The following is a 10536-nucleotide window of genomic DNA, read 5'->3' as shown; positions in this document are numbered from 1 at the left end:
GTTTGTTTTGGTGACTTCATTTCCATCTTCTTTGTGGTGGTTGTTTATGTTGGGAACTCTAGATATCATATTCAATTCATCTGAAAGTTCAGTTTTCAAGATGCAGAAACATGATGTCTATGTTTATTTGCCTCTATAAAGGTAAGTTATTTCTCAGAAGCCATATTTTTGCCTCATTTTCATTTTCCAGAGCTGTGTTCTCTCCGTCGTTCTGTATCACCAGTGGCAAAGTGAAGTGAGATGACTATATTAGTCTGAAGAAACAAAGCTCTCTCTGGCCCTGAAATTCCAAATCATGCTACAGAATGATGGTTAACTATAAAATACAGGTGTGGCTATCAGCAAAGAAGGGGGAAGGAGTTATATAGGCAATTCTATTACTCTACATCCTGACAGTAAACAGATTACGAAATCTTTTTTAAACACACGTTTTATTGTCTATTAGGTGCAATTTACACTTTGTCTCCTCTTCAACAGTCCAGGTGACGTGAAACCATCCTCTACCCAGTCCTCCCTCACCTCCTGCCTCCCACCCCCTCAAAGGTCATCCTCCTTTCAGAATGTACAGTTCTTTAGGTTCAGTAATTTCAGTTGATCCTCAGTTTCTCTGATTCTTTCTTATGCCAGCTGAACACTACTGTTAAGCCCCTCAGGAATTGGAACAATAGTATTTTCCAATTTGAGACTGTTTTTCTTCATCAGTCCATCATTACTGAGAATTCCTATTTATTTATTTATTTATAAGGAATATTTTTAGACACTTTATTAGTATAGTTGTAATAGCCACTTAAAAATTCTTGTCTACTATCCTCTTGTTTATCTCAGGATCAATCTTCCTTGATTACTTTCGGGCTGAGTATGTCTAATGATTTTGTGTTATCTAATGATTTTGAGTATCATCAATAATACATTGTGGAAGCTGGGGTTTGTTATTTTTCTGTGAAATTGCTGTGGCTATACATTTCTGTGAAAAAAATGCATCTCAAAACATAGTCACATTGAAGATTTATTTTCTACTCACTTTGAAATTTCTGTTGGGCTTCGTAGGGGCAGATTGTCTCCTGTCTACTCGATCCCAGCCAGTGAAGCGTGACGTTTGGACATGGAGTTCTTCTAGAGCTGAGTCATGTCTGCTGGTGGAACACTGTGAGGTCTGCAACCTTAATTAGGGAAATGACTGCAACATCTATATATGTGATCATCACAATGTGACGGTGTGGTTACTAAGATGAAGAGGAGGAGGAGATGAAGAGGAAGAGGAGGAGGAGGAGGAGGAGGAAAAAGAAGATCTACAGATAGACGCCATATCACTTTTTATGACCAGCTTGGAAGTCAAGTACTATGGAAGTATGACAGAAAGCATTTGGGAAAACAATGTTTTTTAGAACATTTTAAGAAAAAGTATGGTATTGCACGTTAAAACAATATTCTGATGGCTGTGTAGGCAGTGGACTATAGAAAAAAATGGGAGCAGGGATGATTAATTATAAAATCCTTACAATGGTGTAGAGAAGATGATGGTGGTTTGACCTACGGTAGTAGCAATTGAAGTGGTCAGATTCACATGACATGTGGAGATAGAGTTGACAACACTTGCTTGTGTGCAGGATGTGAGTGTGTGATGTTGCCACTTCCTGAAATAGAGAAGACTTTAGGATAAGTAGTTTGGAGATAGGACAACAAGGGTTCTGTTCTGTATATGTTGTATTTGAGATGCTTATTACTCTGTGAATCAGGGATAAAGGTAAACATATGCATCATTTTTGTAGATTTATAAATTTCCATATTTATCAATATTCAACTCTATATAGTCCACAGATTATTTCTATGAATAACTCGATTAGGGAAATCCTTTTTAACTACTGTGGTCACAGTTCTGGTGCCCACGGTAGGAAACAACTGATATGTTATAGATTTTAGGGGAGTGCTATTTTAACTGGTTGTGTATATTAATATATAAATCAGCTTCATAGCCATAATCTACAAAAAGTCTATGTATATTAGAAATAACAGAGTAAACATACAAATAAGCAAAACTCAGTGATTCAAAATAACAATCTGAGTTGGAGTACAGAGTGTAGTCATGGAAAAACTAACATCATTCTGGGGCAAAATTGAGAACAAAAAATATTAGAATCAGGTCAATGCTCCTCAGAAATAATTGTAGCAATGACTGGAGTGTTTGCAATCATGAATAGCAGCAGTTAAAAATTTAGTTATTAAAGGGAAAGAGCCCTCTGAAGGCTAGAGATTATTTTGTAGATCAATGCATTATTTTCCATATTTATCTTATTTCCATATTCATAGTGAGCTACAAAGCCACTCAGATAACATATCCTGATACTTATTATTTTCCCTCAAAGTGAAAGTGGGGGAAAGGGAGAAGGAACTTGTTCAGAACAATATGAGGATATTTTTTGTTGAACTGAATGGAAGATCATATTTGGCTTTAGACACACAATCTCCCTTGAAACTTGATTCCATGACTTCTTTTGTGAATGCAAAAAAACTCATCTTGTCCCTCAGTGAGAATAGGACAGGTCTCAAGGCTTCTCATGTTTTCCTTAGACGTAGATGTGTGCTCAGGACTTTCTTCACAGCCCCCTTTACCTCCTTATTCCTCAGGCTGTAGATGATGGGGTTCAACATTGGGGACACCACTCCATAAGACAGCACAATGATCTCATCAGAGGTCTTTGTGTCTTTTGACTTGGGCTTCATGTACATAAAAAGGGCTGAACCATAGAATAAGATGACCACAGTCAGGTGAGCCGAACAGGTAGAAAAGGCTTTCTTTCTGCCCTCTGCCGAATTAATTCTTAGTATAGAGGAGAGAATAAAAATATAAGAGGTAAAAATTAACAGCAGGGGAAGCATCAATAAAACAACACTTGCCAGTGTCATGATGAGTACATTGATGGTGATATCTGAGCAGACAAGTTTAAGGAGAGCCAGGACCTCACAGGTAAGATGGTCAATGACATTCCCACAGAAAGGCAACACCATTGTCATGGTTGTTTGCACTAGGGCAATTAGAGAGCCTATGATCCAGGACCAGGCAGCCATGTGCCCACAGAGTATCCTGTTCATGATGATGGTGTATCTCAGTGGGTTGCAGATGGCCACGTACCTGTCGTAGGCCATCATAGCAAGGAGGATACATTCTGTGGAGCCCAAAGAGAGTGAGATGCCCATCTCCAGTGCACAGCCAATGAAAGAGATGGATTTTCTCTCAGACAGAAACATGACAAGCATCAAAGGGATCCACGATGTCGTGTAACAGATGTCCAAGAATGAGAGGTTCCCAAGGAAAAAGTACATAGGGGTATGGAGTCGGGAGTCCAGGATGATGATGACAATGAGCATGCTGTTTCCCAAGAGAATTGTCAGGTACATGATGAGGCAGAGCAGGGTCAGAGAAAGCCTTAGGGTGGGATATTGGGCAAGTCCCACCAAAAGGAATTCCGTCACAGCAGAGTAATTCCCCACCTCCATGTGTCCATGTCACCTGCAGAGTTTAGATGGGGACATGACTAAGGGAAATTTGCACTTACTCTGAAGATTCACAGGAATGTTCACTTTCAAGATTTCCTTTGATTCTTAGGACTATCCTGAAAATCTGGGAAAACAGAGGTTTTATACTAGTTTACTCATGATGAATGAGCGGCACAGAGAGATTCCATACTACTAGGATCACATGGTAGTAGAGACAAATCTACTACTGCCCTGAGACTTCTTCTGGGAAGTGTCTCAAATAGAAGTTAAAGAAAACTTCTTTCAAAAGTGTATATGTAAGGATGTTTTTATTAATGAATATGGTGCAATTAAAGGTGCTTTCTAATGAAGCTAATTCTATTAAAAATTATAGACTTTAAGTGCAAATCCCCACCCAATTCACAATAAAACAAAACACCAAAAATATTTATATACCTAACACCATATTATTTAACTTGGGTATGTCTTTGGTAAATTGTTTAATTCTTTTGAAGTCTTAGCTAGCTTATAATAAAATGAGTAAAAGCTATAATTATTTCACTATATAATTAATTATCTCTGTCATGATAACAAAAGTAAAAACCTCTTCAATATCTCACCTGGTAGGTGGTTTCAACGTGACATATATGTGATATATATTTGTTGTTTTATACATCATTATATAGTATTAAATATTTATGTTACATACATTTAATCATGTATAATTTTAAGGCTTATGTAATTATATCAGAAGGAAAAAGAAGAAGGGCTAAAAGACAGCTCACTAAGGATGGATAGTGAACATCCCCTTCTCCCATTGATGCCTTCTATCTGGTCCTCTTTCAAAATCCATTTATGTGTGGAATATCATGTAAGAATCATTCCCAGGTGCTTTCAGGGTCTGAGGCCCCTTAGGACCATCATGTGTAAACATTTCCAATGCCCAGGATGCTCCTTTCTCAAGTATAGGTGGTGTCGAAATGCCTTTCTTCATGTAATGTGCACTTCTTAAATCACTTGAAATTCTTAGAATTTGTCTACCACTGAACTATTTTCAGGTGATAACATTTTAATATATTAATTATTGACCTATATTTCTCAGTGAATAAGGAGCCTTGATGGTGTTAGTGGTTACTCTTCGGGTTGTGATACGCAAGGTGAGCAGTCGGAAACCACCAGCCGCTCTGCAGGAGGCAGACAGGGCTTTCTCCGCCCGTCACAAGTCAGTCTTGGAAACTCACAGACGCTCTTCTACTCTGTTCTAAAGGATCGTTGTGAGTTGGCATTGACTTGATGGCTCTGTGTTAGTTATCAATATGTAATATGTACAGTTAGATATACATATATTTCACATAGTTGAGGAGTCCTCACCCTATCACTCAACAAGATACATTATATATTTTATAGTATATAATTTATAAATATGTTTAAAATTACATATACCAATAAATAGCACATACATTATATATTAATAAGTAACATATAAAAAGATGTTAAGCTAAAATAGACATCTCCAACTGTCAAATAGGTCTCTCTGAGTTTTAATTAGTTTTACACCAATGAGGATTTGTTATTGTTGTTGCTGTTGTTAATTTAATGCCATTTAATGGTCTGACTATAAGCAACCAACCTCACAAATTTCTTGCACCTTAACTTTAGAGTTCCCTATTTAGAGTGTGGTTAAGATTGACAGCATAAATAGGACACAATATAAAGCATCCAAGTATATCATATAGAACAAAGAACCAAGAAAATGGGCATGCCTTATGGTGAGGAGGAGGGTGGGGAAATAGCGATTTTGTTGTATCTGTGCCTTTCTTTCTGTCCACGAGGTCAGAGTTCAGTGTCCTGGCTCTGACTTTGGTCAGTTTTTCTCCACAGTGTCATTCCTTAGCTTCATGCTCATCTTTGGGCATTACCTACAGATGGGAAACAAATTCTGCTTGAGGACAATATCTTATGAAACATTCCTTCCTCTTTCCCCCATATTTACCAATGGGAAAGAGAAGTAATTTGTCAATCACATATACTCAACCAGATTCACGGATTTTAACCCAAGGGATATATGCCCCACTCACCTCAGAAAGAATTTGACCAAATGTAATCATTACATTGTATTTCCTGTCGTGGTTAGTTCCCCCTAATGTTTATAGATAGCGTGATTCTTCACGGCATCAATCATCCTGTAAGGGAGATCCAGTCCTTGTTTGTGCCCAAATAAGCGAGTCCTTTTGAGTCCTATCACTGCCATTAAGTCAATCTCGACTCGTAGCAAACCTACAGGCAGAGTAGACCGCCCCAGTGGATTTCAAAGGCGAAATCTTTATGGCAGTAGAAACCTCATCATTGTTCCTCGTTACCCACTCCACCATCAGACCTAAAAGAACTGAAAATGAGCAATAGAGCTCGAGGTAGACAAAGTCCTTTAAAAAAAAAGCATTTTACTGGGGGCTCTTACAGCTCTTATAACCAGCCATACATCAATTGTATCAAGCATATTGTACATATGTTGCCCTCATTATTTTCTAAACAGTTACTATTTGAGCCCTTGGTATCAGCTCCTCTTTTTCCCCCCTCCATGCTCCACTCTCCCACCCTCGCAATGCCTTGATAAATTACTGTTATTTTCATTGCTCACATGGACTGCTTTCTCCCTTCACCCAAATATCTGTTGCTCATCCACCTGGTGCGGGGTGAGGGTGGGTGTCATGTAATGTACATAGACAAAGTCTTTTTGATTTTTTTCTTTTATGGTTTTGAGAGTTATGCTGTATTTTGTCACCCGTCTTTCTGCATGGAAACCCAGAACAATTCTTTTAGGTAGAGAACTTCCATCTTAACAGCTGGCTTACTGGTAGGATTGACTGCCCAGTCTATCTTCTCTATGAGCTATCTCTACAATGCAGTAGCCTGTGTGTCTCAGTCCTCTCACCCTTGTGTCCCCTTTGACTGCTGTTATAGTTATGAGAAGTACTATATCTTATTGGAGATATTATATCTTACTAGATATTTATTTAGCGTCAGAGAATGTAGTGTGGGCTCTATGTTGTATAAACATAAGGTAAGACTTTTAATTTAGGTGCGTGTGATATGCCTTATCTAAAATATACACTCCCTAGGCTGGCAATCTCTTATTTCTAATGATAGGAAGAATAATTTCTATTAAATGGTATTCATAAATATCCAGGGCATTTAATTCATGCAATAGTTTCTGAGTTTTTCATTGTTTTATTAATAACTTTTTAAATAAAATAAATCACTCATAACTCCTAGTTCCTCTCTACTCTTTAGTTTCAGAAAACTCTTCTTCCCAACTTTACCCTTCTGTTACTATTCAGTTAGCAGTAGGGTAGCTCGAAACCCTCTACTTACAATAGATAACATGAGATAGCGAGACACCAGTTTTCAAAGCAAGGAAGACAGGCTTCATTCTTTTCATCAGTATTTCAATAACTACGTGGGTCCATATACTGAAGTGGTTCAGCTGCTTCACCTCAGTCATTTGAATTCGTTTTCTTTTCTTAGACAGCCATGCTTTAGAACCCACAGTCAGCATCCCATAATCCTAGAAAACTACTAGTAGTAGTGAGTGAGACAGACTCAAATAAAGTTCTTATCCCCAATAGAAATTCATACCTTAAATTTACATCAGTAGTAAATCAATTTGCCAAATAAATGTATTCTTACCTCTGAGCCCTAAAAATTTCCAGAGGACCTGTGGTGGCACTGGTATCCAATTTAAATCTCTTTTTTTTTCTTGTTTCCTCTTCTGAGAGATTATGTAATCCCTGATGTGATTTAAAGTTGAATCTCTAAGTAATGCAGAAAGTAAAAATATTTGGAAACTTTAGTAGTTAAGTTTCAAACACATAGTCTTATTTATAAAACAGTATTTTTTCTTTCTTTTTTGAATTGTTTTCCCCTGATTATATAAATATCATAGAAATTTTGAGAAATAAAAAAACCTAACTGAGGAGATAGAGAAATATATTAATATTTTGATATATTTCTAGGCATATACTACACATGCCCATTTGAAAGCACCTTCATTTCTTGATTTATTGTCTAGTATGTTCTTCACTTTTGATTTTCTGACTTGCCCATTTCATTCATATTCTTTGACTTTTCTAGAATTGCCCTTTCAAATCTTCTGTTTTATAATTTTATTCCTTTCATTTTAATTTCTCTGTGTTTTAGAGCAAGTTTCAGAGTCTCTGCATAAATCCATATGGTTCTCTTTATTTTTTATAAAATGCCTTTTTGGTTTGTTTAAATTTGATATCCTTCATATCGTTCCACAACTCCTCTGGTTTTCGGTTATTAGTGTCCTGTGTGCCATATCCATTTTTCACATGGTTTTTAAATTCACGTGGAATACACTCAAAGATGCACGTTGGTCACTGTGTACTTGTTTTAAAAATTTTCAGCTTCAACTTGAACTTGTCATGACCAATTTTTTGATGGTCTGTGTTGTTATCGGTGCTTGTATATATGTGAGGGAGTACCCCCCACACTCCCACTCCCACCCCCCCAAAAAAAAAAACTCCACTGGGCAGAGCTTTCATAGTACACATTTTTCCTGCTAGGTGAGCATGAAGCAACTCTCTCTGAGTTAGTGCACCCAGTGGCATCACCTGGAAAGTTCTCTCTGGTCATAGTGAATTTTTTTGTAAAAGTATTTTTGCTTGAACTTTGTATTTTGTGTTGGCCGATTTCAGAGAACAGTGTGTGAGTGTGAAATTTTGTTTCCTGCTTAGGAAAAATGTTGCAGAAACTGTTGTGATAGTGAACACAGTTAACAAGAACAGTGCTACAGGAAAAACTCAAGTGTATGAGTATTTTTCTTGTTTCAAAAAAGGTGAAATGTTGATTGATGACAAACCTCCTATGGATGTACGTTAACTTCCTGAATGGACAAAAATGTCGACAAAATTCTTGCACTTGTGCTTAAAGACCAAGAACGGACCATTGAAGAGGTTATCTGGGGGATGTTATCTGGATTATCTTGGAACTCTTTTCAGTGAATTTTAATGGAAGATTTGGGAATGAGAAGGGATGCTGTGAAATGTGTGCCTTGGATTCTGACTGCCCAGGAAAAAGAACGTCCAGTGGAAACATGCTGTGCTTTGAAAGAACAGCTGCTAAGTGACCCAGACTATTTTTTCCCCAAGGTCAGACTATTTCCCCCCCAAGGTCAATACTGGTGATGAGACATGATGCTATGGTTACAACCCAACAGCAAACATCAATCAAGCCAGTGGAAGATGCCATCATTGCCCCACCCAAAAAGTCTTTTCAAGTAAAATCAAAGACCAAGATGATACTCATGTGTTGTTGTTTCTTTTATGTGAGAGGGATAGTGCATTTGGAGTTCGTTCATTCCACCAGGTCAGACAGTTAATCAATCTTTCTATTTAGAGGTTCTCAAATAATCGCGTAGCAGTGTATGACAAAAGTCCTGCTTTGTGGCAGATATGGTACTAGTTTTGCCACCACAACCATGTACCTACTCATGCAGCCATCTCAGTGTACCAGTTTGGGGCAAAAAACAGCATGCTCTTCTTGCCCCACACACCTAACTCACCTGACCTTGTTCCCTGCAATTTCTTTTTGTTTCTGTGAATGAAGAGGGGCATGGAATGATAAATTTGACGAGTTAGAGGAGACGAAGAAAAAATGAGGGAGGTGCTTTCAGCCATCTAAACAGATGAGTTTGAATAATGTTTTCAATAATGGAATTGGAGATTTGACAAATGCATTATGTGAAATGGAGAGTACTTTGAAGGTGATAGGGTTGTTTCATTAAAAAATATAGCTTTGAGGAAGAATTCATATATACATATATTACATTGTGGTGTATTCCATCTCTCCATGGGTAAAGTCACTATGTGATGAAGAAAGGCATACAATTTTATCATGTGATTACCAATGTTGATACTATCATCATGGCTATATTTTCCAATTGCTGATTGAGTTAGTTTATTGTGCCAACCTGGTTGATAAACACATGTGGGATTGATTGAAGGACGGAGAGATAAATGGCTCAGTGAGCCCTGCCTTTCTAGTTCTCGAGTCTGTTGCTTTGTGGTGGTTGGACCAGGGTGCAGCTGCTTTAGCCAGTCCCCTGCTTCAACTGCGAAGACTCATTTCCTGCAAGACATCTCTGAGGAGAAGCCACATGGACCTGCCCCGATGCAGCTCTGGGTGCTGGAGCAGCTATGTGGAGACCACTGCCAGTGCTGAGATGATTACACATTCACTGACTCAGCTTTCCTCCTGCAGTCGGCATCATTGCATGTGTTTTGTGAGATGGAGGAGGACTTTGTGCACTGGTGTTGGAAATATGGGTTAAGGGTTAATGTTGAACTTGTGGGCTTGGGCAGCACTGGGTTGGGATGTTTTCTTGATGTGCACTTAACCTTTATATAAAACTCTCTCTTATATATGAGTTTCTGTGGATTTGTTTCTCTAAAGTACCCAGACTAACACATTGATCCCTCTTGTTTATTTCCAACTTTTGCATTTCAATCATCAGTAATTGATGATTCATCTTGATTGCATGTTTGATTAATTTCTGCCTGCATAGGGTTGTAAAATTCTTCAGTTTCCTCAAATTGGACAGTTGTAGCTAGTACAAAAATTCAAATAGTAGTCATACTAACTGTTTTTTTTCCCCTGTAGGTATCTTGGTATTTTCCTATCTCTGATGGAATTGTACTTCAGGAAAGAACGTAAGATATCTTTTAGACAGTGAGTATGACCCCATTCCTCTTCAAGTTATCATTCTTGGTAATCATATGATTGTCTGACTTAAAATGTTCAATACCAATTCACTTATGCTGGGATATCAATCTTCATGCATTCCATTTCATTTTTTGAGGACTTCCAACATTCTTAGATTCATAGTTTTTGTATTGCAAATTCTTATTATTAATGGATGTTTGCAGCTGTTTATTTTCATCATGAGTGCTGCATCATCAAATAAAGATCCATTCATGTTGTTAAGTGTTACTCTAGATTGGGGAAGCATCTCTACCTAACTTGTATTTTTGATGCCTTTCA

General features: G+C 37.7%; 1 pseudogene; it reads right to left on the bottom strand.

Moving 5' to 3' along the window:
- Positions 1-2394: 2394 nt before the first annotated feature.
- On the bottom strand, positions 2395-3495 carry LOC142458497 (olfactory receptor 13D1-like; annotated as a pseudogene).
- Between the last annotated feature and the right edge of the window lie 7041 nt (positions 3496-10536).

Source organism: Tenrec ecaudatus, chromosome 10, assembly GCF_050624435.1.
Source record: "Tenrec ecaudatus isolate mTenEca1 chromosome 10, mTenEca1.hap1, whole genome shotgun sequence".
NCBI lineage: Eukaryota > Metazoa > Chordata > Mammalia > Afrosoricida > Tenrecidae > Tenrec > Tenrec ecaudatus.
This window is presented reverse-complemented; position numbering and strand designations above follow the sequence as displayed.